We start from the raw sequence: 8,911 nt of genomic DNA, 5'->3' as shown, positions 1-8,911 counted from the left end.
ACATTGTGCATGCTCTGTTGCCTGTGTCTATGTGCCTGTGGTTCTGTCAGTGTGATCATGTGATGTATCTGACCCCAGGAATGTGTCAATAAAGTTTCCCCTTCCTGGGACAATGAATTCACGGTGTTCTTATTTCAATTTCCAGGAGTGTAATACTATATGACATATCATCATCATCATCATCATCAGTGTTCTGCCAAAAGGCAGGTTTTCACATGGTAGTTCTCCAGGCTGTCCAGTCTTCTGCCATCCTCTTCAGGTCTGCATAATTTCCTCTTCCCTTTATGTCGTCTATCATCTTGTATCTCCTTCTTCCTCTCAGTCTTCTCCTACAAACCAATCCTTCCAAAGCATCTGCTAGCAAGCACTCCCTTCTCAATGAATGCCCCAACCAGTTCTTTTTCCTTTCTCTTACAACCTTCAGCAGACATCTTCTCTCACCAACCCTTTCCAATACTCTTTCATTACTCACTCTTTCCATACAGCTTATTCTCTCCATTCTCCTCCACATCCACATCTCAAATGCTTCTAACCTTTTTTCATTCTCTCGTCTCAGCGTCCATGTTTCTGCCCCATACAGTGCCACACTCCAGACAAAACATTTGCCAAGCCTTTTCCTTAATTCTTTATCTGATTTGCCACATGAGAGTCTTCTCTTTCTGTTAAATACCTCCTTCGCTATGGCAATTCGAGTTTTCACCTCCTGGTGATATCTCAAGCCTTCAGTTACTGTGCTTCCAAGATATTTAAATGCACTTACTTGGCTAATGGTATATTGTCCTATTTTAATATTGGACAGTCTACGTTTTGTACTGACGGCCATACTCTTCGTTTTTGCTGTGTTTATTTGCATTCCATATTCCACACAAGCTTCATTCAGATCTCTCAGCATGTTATTCACTGTCCGCTCACTTTGTGCCACTAATGCCATGTCATCAGCAAATATTATACATTCTATCCTCTTTCCACCAATACATACACCTCTTTTCCCATCTAAGCTTTCCGCAATAATCTCTTCAAGTTATATGTTAACCAACAGTGGGGAAAGGCAACAACCTTGTCTAACACCTCGTCCAATGCTGCTTCCTTCTGACATTTAATTTCCAGTCCTTATCCTTACTTTCTGGTGTAAATACAGATTCCGTATCAGTCGTCTCTCTTCTCAATCTACTCCTTTCTTCTTCAAAATATCCATCAACTTGTTCCACTGAACTCTGTCAAAAGCTGTTTCTAAATCTATAAAAACAGCAAAGATTTCTCTACCTTTTTCCATATATCTTTCCCCTATAGTTCATAACAGGCCAATAGCATCTCTTGCTCCTTTTCATCTTCTAAATCCGAACTGCTCCTCTGCAATCCCTCTGTCCACCTTGCCATATAGCCTTCCATTCAACACTCTCAGCAAGACTTTAGCTGCATGAGAAACTAGACTGATGGTCCGGTGCTCTTCACATTTTTTTAGTGTGTCTCTTTTTCTCTATTGGTACCATAACTGTTGCAAGGAAGTCCTCTGGCCATTCCCCTTTGTCATATATGTCGTTACAGAGGGAGACTATTCCTTTTCTTGCCTTGTTTCCCAGACTCTTCAACAGGTCTGCTGGCAGGTCATCAATTCCACATGCCTTCCTATTCTTCATCTCCTTCAGCGCCTTTTCTACTTCTGCTTCCAAGATGATAAAATCCTTTCCATCTTCCGACACATATTGCCCCTCTTCAACCTTAATTTTGCTTTGCATTTCATCCCCCTTATACAGACATTCAATACATTCTTGCCATCTGTTCAAAACCTCCTGTGGTTCTTCTGTTAGAGTACCATCCACTCTTTCTATTTCAATGTTATTCCTCTTTCTTTTATGTTCAAAAACTATCTCACTAGCCAGTCTATAAATCATTTCATACTTTCCCTCTTTCTCCATTTTCTCTATTTCGTTGCATTTATGTTTCATCCATTTCTCTCTTGCTTCTTCAGTTTCTCTTCTTAATTCATTATTCAGTTTCCTGTAACTCTTTTGGCCATCTTCAGTGTCTACACTTTTCCACTTTCTCCGCTCTTCCATCTTTTTCAACATGTTTTCTGTTATCCATTCTTTCCTGGTGCTTTGGGAAGCTCTAATTCCTAGTACTTCTTTGACAGAGTCCATGAGTCCTCCAGACTTTTTTCAACTTCACTTGTATTTCTCCCATTACTAGGTTGTGGTCTGAATTTATATCCGCTCCTGGATAATCTTTAGCATTTTTCAAACAGTTCCTAAACCTTTTTTGTATCAGGATGTAGTCCAACTGATATCTTTCCCTATTCAAATTTGATATCCATGTGTAACGTCTCCTTTTGTGGTGTTCAAATAATGTGCTACCCTCTGCTAATGCATTTTCTTTACAGAAACTAATTAGCCGTTCACCGCCCTCATTTCTTATTCATAATCCAAATTTTCCTACTGCATCTTCTTCTCCTCCTTCACCCACCACTGTTTTCCAGTCCCCCATGATGATAACTCAGGCATTTCTATTTTCTTTCTCGATGAGTTCTTGTATTTTATCATAATATTTTTCCACTTCCCCATCTCTATGCTGGCTGGTTGGCATATATACCTGTATTAATACAAAATCTTTTGAACTACCCTTCAGTCATATCATCATCAATATATTGTACCTTCATTACCTGATTTTTCAACTTCTGCCCTATCAATATTCCTACTCCGTTTTCACCACTCTTGATTTCCCCTGAGTAAAAGAGCTTATAATCTCCACTTTCTATCTCCCCATTCTCTCCCCATCTCATTTCACACAAACTGAGAGCATCTAATCTGTTTCTTTTCATTTCCTGTTTTGCATTCTCTAGCTTCCCTGCTTGCAGCAGTATCCTTACATTCTATGTTCCTATCCTTATCTTTCCTCCCTTCACTGTCCCTTTCTTCCTTTCAAATACTTCTACTCTCAATGTGTTCCCCTCTGGAGATCCGAATGAGGGGAAGTTTTAGCTCCGGAATCTTTCACATGGAGAGACATACCATGTACCGCTTGGGAAAGTATACGACATAAGCGAATGAAAATAAGCAAAGTAGACTAATTTTCGTGTTGAACGATCACTCACTTCAGATACCGTTCGAATAGTAAAACTGGCAGCATTAAGTCTTTGAACAAGATCCTGAATGTGGGCTTTCCATGACAGTTTACTATGTATCTGAACACCTAGAAATATGAACTGTTCAGTTTCACAAATCATATGCCCATTCTGTGAAATTAAAACGTCAGGTTTTGTTGAACTCTGTGTTAGAAACTGTAAAAACTGAGTCTTACTGTGATTTAGCGTTAGTTTATTTTCTACAAGCCATGAACTTATGTCATGAACTGCACTATTTGAAACTGAACCAATGTTGCACACAACATTCTTTAGTAACAAGCTAGTGTAATCAGCAAACAGAAATATTTTATAGTTACCCATAATACTATATAAATAAGGATCAGGAGTGGCCTCTACACTGATCCCTGAGGCACCCCCCACTTGACCATACCCCACTCAGACCCCACATCTCAGCCATTCTCAACATTGTGAATAATGACCTTTTGCTGTCTGTTGCTAAAGTAAGAGGTTAGCTACTCCCCATATTCCGTAATGGTGAGCAATATTTTGTGATCAACACAATCAAATGCCTTAGTTAAATCAAAAATTAGGCCTACCGTTCGAAACCTTTTGTTTGACCCATCCAGTACCTTATAGAGAAAAGATAATATAGCATTTTCAGTTGTTAAGCGATTTCTAAAGCTGAACTGTAAACTTGACAACAAATCGTGTGATGTAAAATGATCAATTATTTTTACATACACAGCCCTTTTCAATAACTTTAGCAAACACTGATGGCATAGAAACAGATCTAAAAATGTCTGTGTGATCCCTTTCTCCCTTTTTGTGAAGTGGCTTTGCTACTGAGTGCTTTAATCGTTCAGGAAACCGAGCATTTGCAAAGAAAAAAATACAAATATGGCTAAGTACAGGGCTAACATGTGCAGCACAGTATTTTAACGTTCTGCTACGCACTCACTCCATCATAACCATGAGAGTCCTAACTCTTCAGTGATTTAATTATTGACTCTATCTCCCCCTTGTATGTAACACAGAGGAGTATTTCAGACATAAATCTCAGAAAGGGATTTGCCAAGAGAGTTATATTATTCCTTGTAGAAGCTAAATTTTTATTTAATTCACAAGCAAAAAAAAAGATTGTTAAATACTGTACATATATCTGATTTACCAAAAATAGAAATATTTTTACTGCAAACTAACTTTATATCATCGACCTTGTGCTGCTGACCAGACACTTCCTCCACAACTGACCACATGGTTTCAATTTTATCCTGTGAACTAGCTATTCTATTTGCATACAACATACTCTTTGCCTTCCTAATAAAATTTTGAATCACCTTACAGTACTGTTTGCAATAGGGTACTGTAGATTGATTGTGACTACTTCTAACGTTTTGATATAAATCCTGCTTTGTTCTACTTGATATCCTTATTCCACTAGTCAGCCACCCAGGCTGCCTATTACTGCTAGTACCCCATTTAGAACGTTCTAATGGAAAGCAACTCTCAAAGGGCATGGGAAATGAGTTAAGGAAAGCATTGTATTTATCATATATGTCATCAGCACTATAAACATCCTACCACTCTTGTTCCTTCACAAGGTTTAAAAACTCTATTGCTGTTAGATTAACTTTCCTGCATACTCATAGTTTGTTATTACATGTGACATTTGTTTGAATACAAAAGCCTTTTAATGTTAAAATTTGTGCATCATAGTCTGAAAGGCCATTCACACTTTTACTAACAGAATGCCCATCTAGTAATGAAGAATGAATAAAAATATTGTCTATGGCTGTGCTACTGTTCCCCAGCTTCCTGGTTGGAAAAACACAGTCTGCATCAGATCATATGAATTTGGGAGATCTATCAACAGCGTTTTTCTTGCACCATCATACAGAACATTTCTATTGAAGTCACCACACATAACTAATTTCTGGTACTTCCTACAAAGTGAATCAAGAGCCCTCTCTAGCTTGAGCAGCAATATTCTGAAGTCAGAGTTAGGGGACCTATAAACAACGACAATTAGAAGCTTATTTTCAATAAATACAACTGCCCCTTCACAACAATCAAATATCTGCTCAGTGCAGTGCCATGATAGGTCTATGGACTCAAATGGAATACTGTTTTTTATGTGCATAGCCACTCCCCCTGCCTGCAAGGAACTCCTTGAACAACAGCCAGCTAATCTGACAGGACTGAAGAAACAACACTAAGTGAGATGGGTCAATCAATTTAGAGCTGTCAGACTTGGGAGTTTTCTGGTTGTTATCTAGTGGCCTACATAGTTTCATGTGACTGTATATCAACGAAACTATTTTTAAATGAACTTTGCTGACAGTGTTAAGCAAACAGCCTCTACTAACAGTATTATGGTATAAATTTGTGATAATCTGGTATTTTCTTGAATTATAGCACTAGATCTAGAAGGTGCTTACATCGTTGATACAGGATACGCAACATGCTAAGCCATCTCTAAAATGACCTTATCAACATAAACTTGTTGACATAAATAAAACTAATTGAGACTGCATTTACATGTTGCCTTAAAGATGGCGCTATTTCAGTACTAGAGCCAAGCTCATTACAGTATTTTGCAAAATCGGGACAAAATTGGGTTTTGTCGGGATGTCGAGACAATCCAGGGCATAGAGCAGTTGTGTGCCCTCTCGCCAAAGAGACTGTGAAACCAACACAGCTGTGGTTGCATCAGCTCGCCTGTAAGAGGAAAGTTTTTGTCAGCTGTGGGTATGACTGTTGCGACTGACTTAATGTTACCACATTGCAGTGGGGTCTAGTGACATCACTCTCATAAGTGTACAGAATCACTCAGTTTGTGTTGGATGCTTGTGGCAGCAGGTGGCAGGTAGCGCAGGGAATTTACTGGTGGCAATCAATTTTATCTGTCACATTTCGTGTATTGTTGTTTCTGTAGGATAGCAAAAGTCCATCATCCTGGAATAATTCGCATTCCATCATTTTGCTTTTATACGAGATCATTGCTAACTTTATCTGAGGCAGCAGTTCGATGAGCCGTGTCATCCATAGCAGACTGCCTGGCATGAGAGTTGAGTTGGTTGATGTACTGAGATGACTCCAAACCTGAGGTGGTGTCCGGCTGCCCTATGTGCCCCAGAAGAGACAAATTCGGTATCAGCCAGTGATGCTTGTATGACATCGCTGATGATAAGGGCGTGTCCACTATGTTGTCTAGTAGACTATGGACTAAGAGGTATCATCAAAGCTGCAATGGCTGTGTGGTATGAAGTCGATGATTGTGAACTGTGCTGCCAGATTTGTGGTTGAAAGGGCGGTAGTTTAGGGAGAAAACTCGTTGTATATATGCTCCATAGTAATTTGGCATTGACATGTTGAGGCTGATGGTCTGATGGCGGCAGTGGATGAGGTCCCTGGGACCATATGTCTTGTGGATGGCGGAAATATTGTCCCTGTGGGAGTTTAAACTCACTCCCAAAGAGGCTTGTTTTATAATATTTTACGTCATCAATGGTGAGTTCCCGACAACTCCATCACCCCTGCTGTACTTTTCTTTTCTACATCTAGTTTTCTAATCGTTATAGCTTCTGTCTTTCTCTCGAAGAGGTCATCATTTTGTGTTTTCGATGCATAGCCATATAGACACTCTTCATTACCTTCTTTTTATAAAAATAAATTCATTCACATTATAAATGTCCAACGATTGTAACCAGCTGTGTTGTGGCAGATGTGATAAGTAGTTCAGCGACAAATATAGGTGGAATTACAGCTGGGCAAATAATTCTCGCATTTGAATGGGCTTGAGATTTCCGATGCGTTGCAGAGCTCGATACAGTATCGAACCTGCTCGAACATCCACTTGCCATTTGATTCAAGTGGAGCGAATGTGAGAAACTATGACTAGCCCCTATAGGTTATAGCTCTCATTAAATTTTGACAGTTTCGTGAAACACATGAGGAAATAGCATTAAATCTTTCCATCTTACAGACTCTTGCTGTATTTGAAGAAATTTGCAAGAGGGTTGCTGTACAGTACTGGTATCTATAAATATACAAACATTTATGCTACTTTTAAGTAAAGGTGTTAGTCGAGGCGAAAATGTTGTCCTTCAGAAAATATCTCTTGATTCTTAACCAAGCATAACTTTTTACTTGATTATGAGTGTAAAGTCTTGTACTGCAAAGAAGCAAAGGAGAGCATATTGTTGTGGATGGCCCTCATCCTCTTTTTACAACACAAAGGCGCATGTGGATTAATACGGTTCTTTATTTACATGAATGTTTCCTTAACTGGAATAGAGTCCATGTGCTTTGGTACAAGCTCATCAGTAATCTTGCTATTACAAACTTTAGTCTCCCTGTAGTCGCTGATGTGGTCGCTATGAACTGTTGTAGCCTGTGATGTGAACTGAGCCCACTCTGCGACTTTACAGACAGACGCCAAACTGGAAGAGTGAGACGAGTGAGGCCATCCGGTCAGCAGCCTAAATATCTGCCGTCGAGAAGGCGTTGGTGGAGTGTTGCTCGTCAGTGTGTCTCTGGCCTCTCTCGTGATAGGACTCTTGATCCAGCGCCTACTATCGATCTTTGCCCTTCATCTTTGCCAACTAGTAAGCTGGTGACAGCTTACGCCGGGCAATGAGAGACTGTAAAGATTTATGAAGTGTATTGCAAAGGAGAATTTCGATCCCTGTCCGCATACCAGTATTATGCTGTAATAATGGGTAGAAACATTACTGACCTTAATCAGTTTGAAAACAACATGGTAACATTCAGAGGAAGAAAATTAAATGCCTAATCAACAAAATAAATCATACTATGCTGACTATGATCATTATCGCGAGAGAAAATTACAGCGGCAAGACTCGTAGTGGAGACAGTACCAACGGATGTCACTAGATAGTGGGATGGACGAATGCTCGGGAACTGGATTGCATCGTGATTCTTATCTTTTATTTATTTGTTAGTTACATATTACCAGTACCCTATAAGATACTGTAATCAGCACATCACAGTTCTACATCTACATCTATGCTCTACAAACTGCCATGGGGTGCATGGCAGAAGCTGTTTTACAGTGCCACATACATCTTGCAAATAAGCAACAGAAGTCGTTTGATCGAGGGCCGATCGGAAGATCGAATCCGAGGTTTACCGAAATGTGGTGTACACTGTTCGATCAGTGAGTCGTACTTAAAGGGGCATCCACGTGATGCGTTTCTTCTGTTCAACTTAGCGCACGCGCAGAAATTTCCAACAGCGCAACTGCGCATTCGCATGCGTTATTTCCTGGACATGGAGGCCGTGCGTTTAGCGCATTGCTACCGACCTTCGGTGGGAATCTGTGCGGTTTTTTTTTGCAGACGACAGGTAGGTGGGGCTAATGTGTGCTTCATCGTGTAGTTTGCTGAGGTTATGCTGTGACGTTATTTACGTGCAAAAGTATATGTTGACCCCAAAAGAAGCACGCCTTAGGAGATTACAGACAAAGAAAAGTCGTATGGAATGCCGCTTCTCAAGATTATTTCAATACATATTTGAGATGTGATGCGTTGAGCGTCAAGTATTAGATAAAAAGAGATAAACAGTCTCGGATCATATTGCTCTAAAGAATAAGTTACCGCAAGTTTCGAAGCGGGAAAACGGGGAAGAATAAGCGAGAAATTTACGAAAAGTGTATGAGAAAACAGAGGACGAATATTCATGCTATGGTGACGTTAGAGCAACAACTGAGGAGTGTGATATCTGAACAAAAGAAATGATGGTGTATGTGTAGCTCTTAGTTTACTAGGAATTCAAATGAAGGACATCGCTGGAGCAAAAAATACAAAA

The sequence above is a fragment of the Schistocerca americana genome, chromosome 4 (assembly GCF_021461395.2).
Source record: "Schistocerca americana isolate TAMUIC-IGC-003095 chromosome 4, iqSchAmer2.1, whole genome shotgun sequence".
Classification (NCBI taxonomy): domain Eukaryota; kingdom Metazoa; phylum Arthropoda; class Insecta; order Orthoptera; family Acrididae; genus Schistocerca; species Schistocerca americana.
This window is presented reverse-complemented; position numbering follows the sequence as displayed.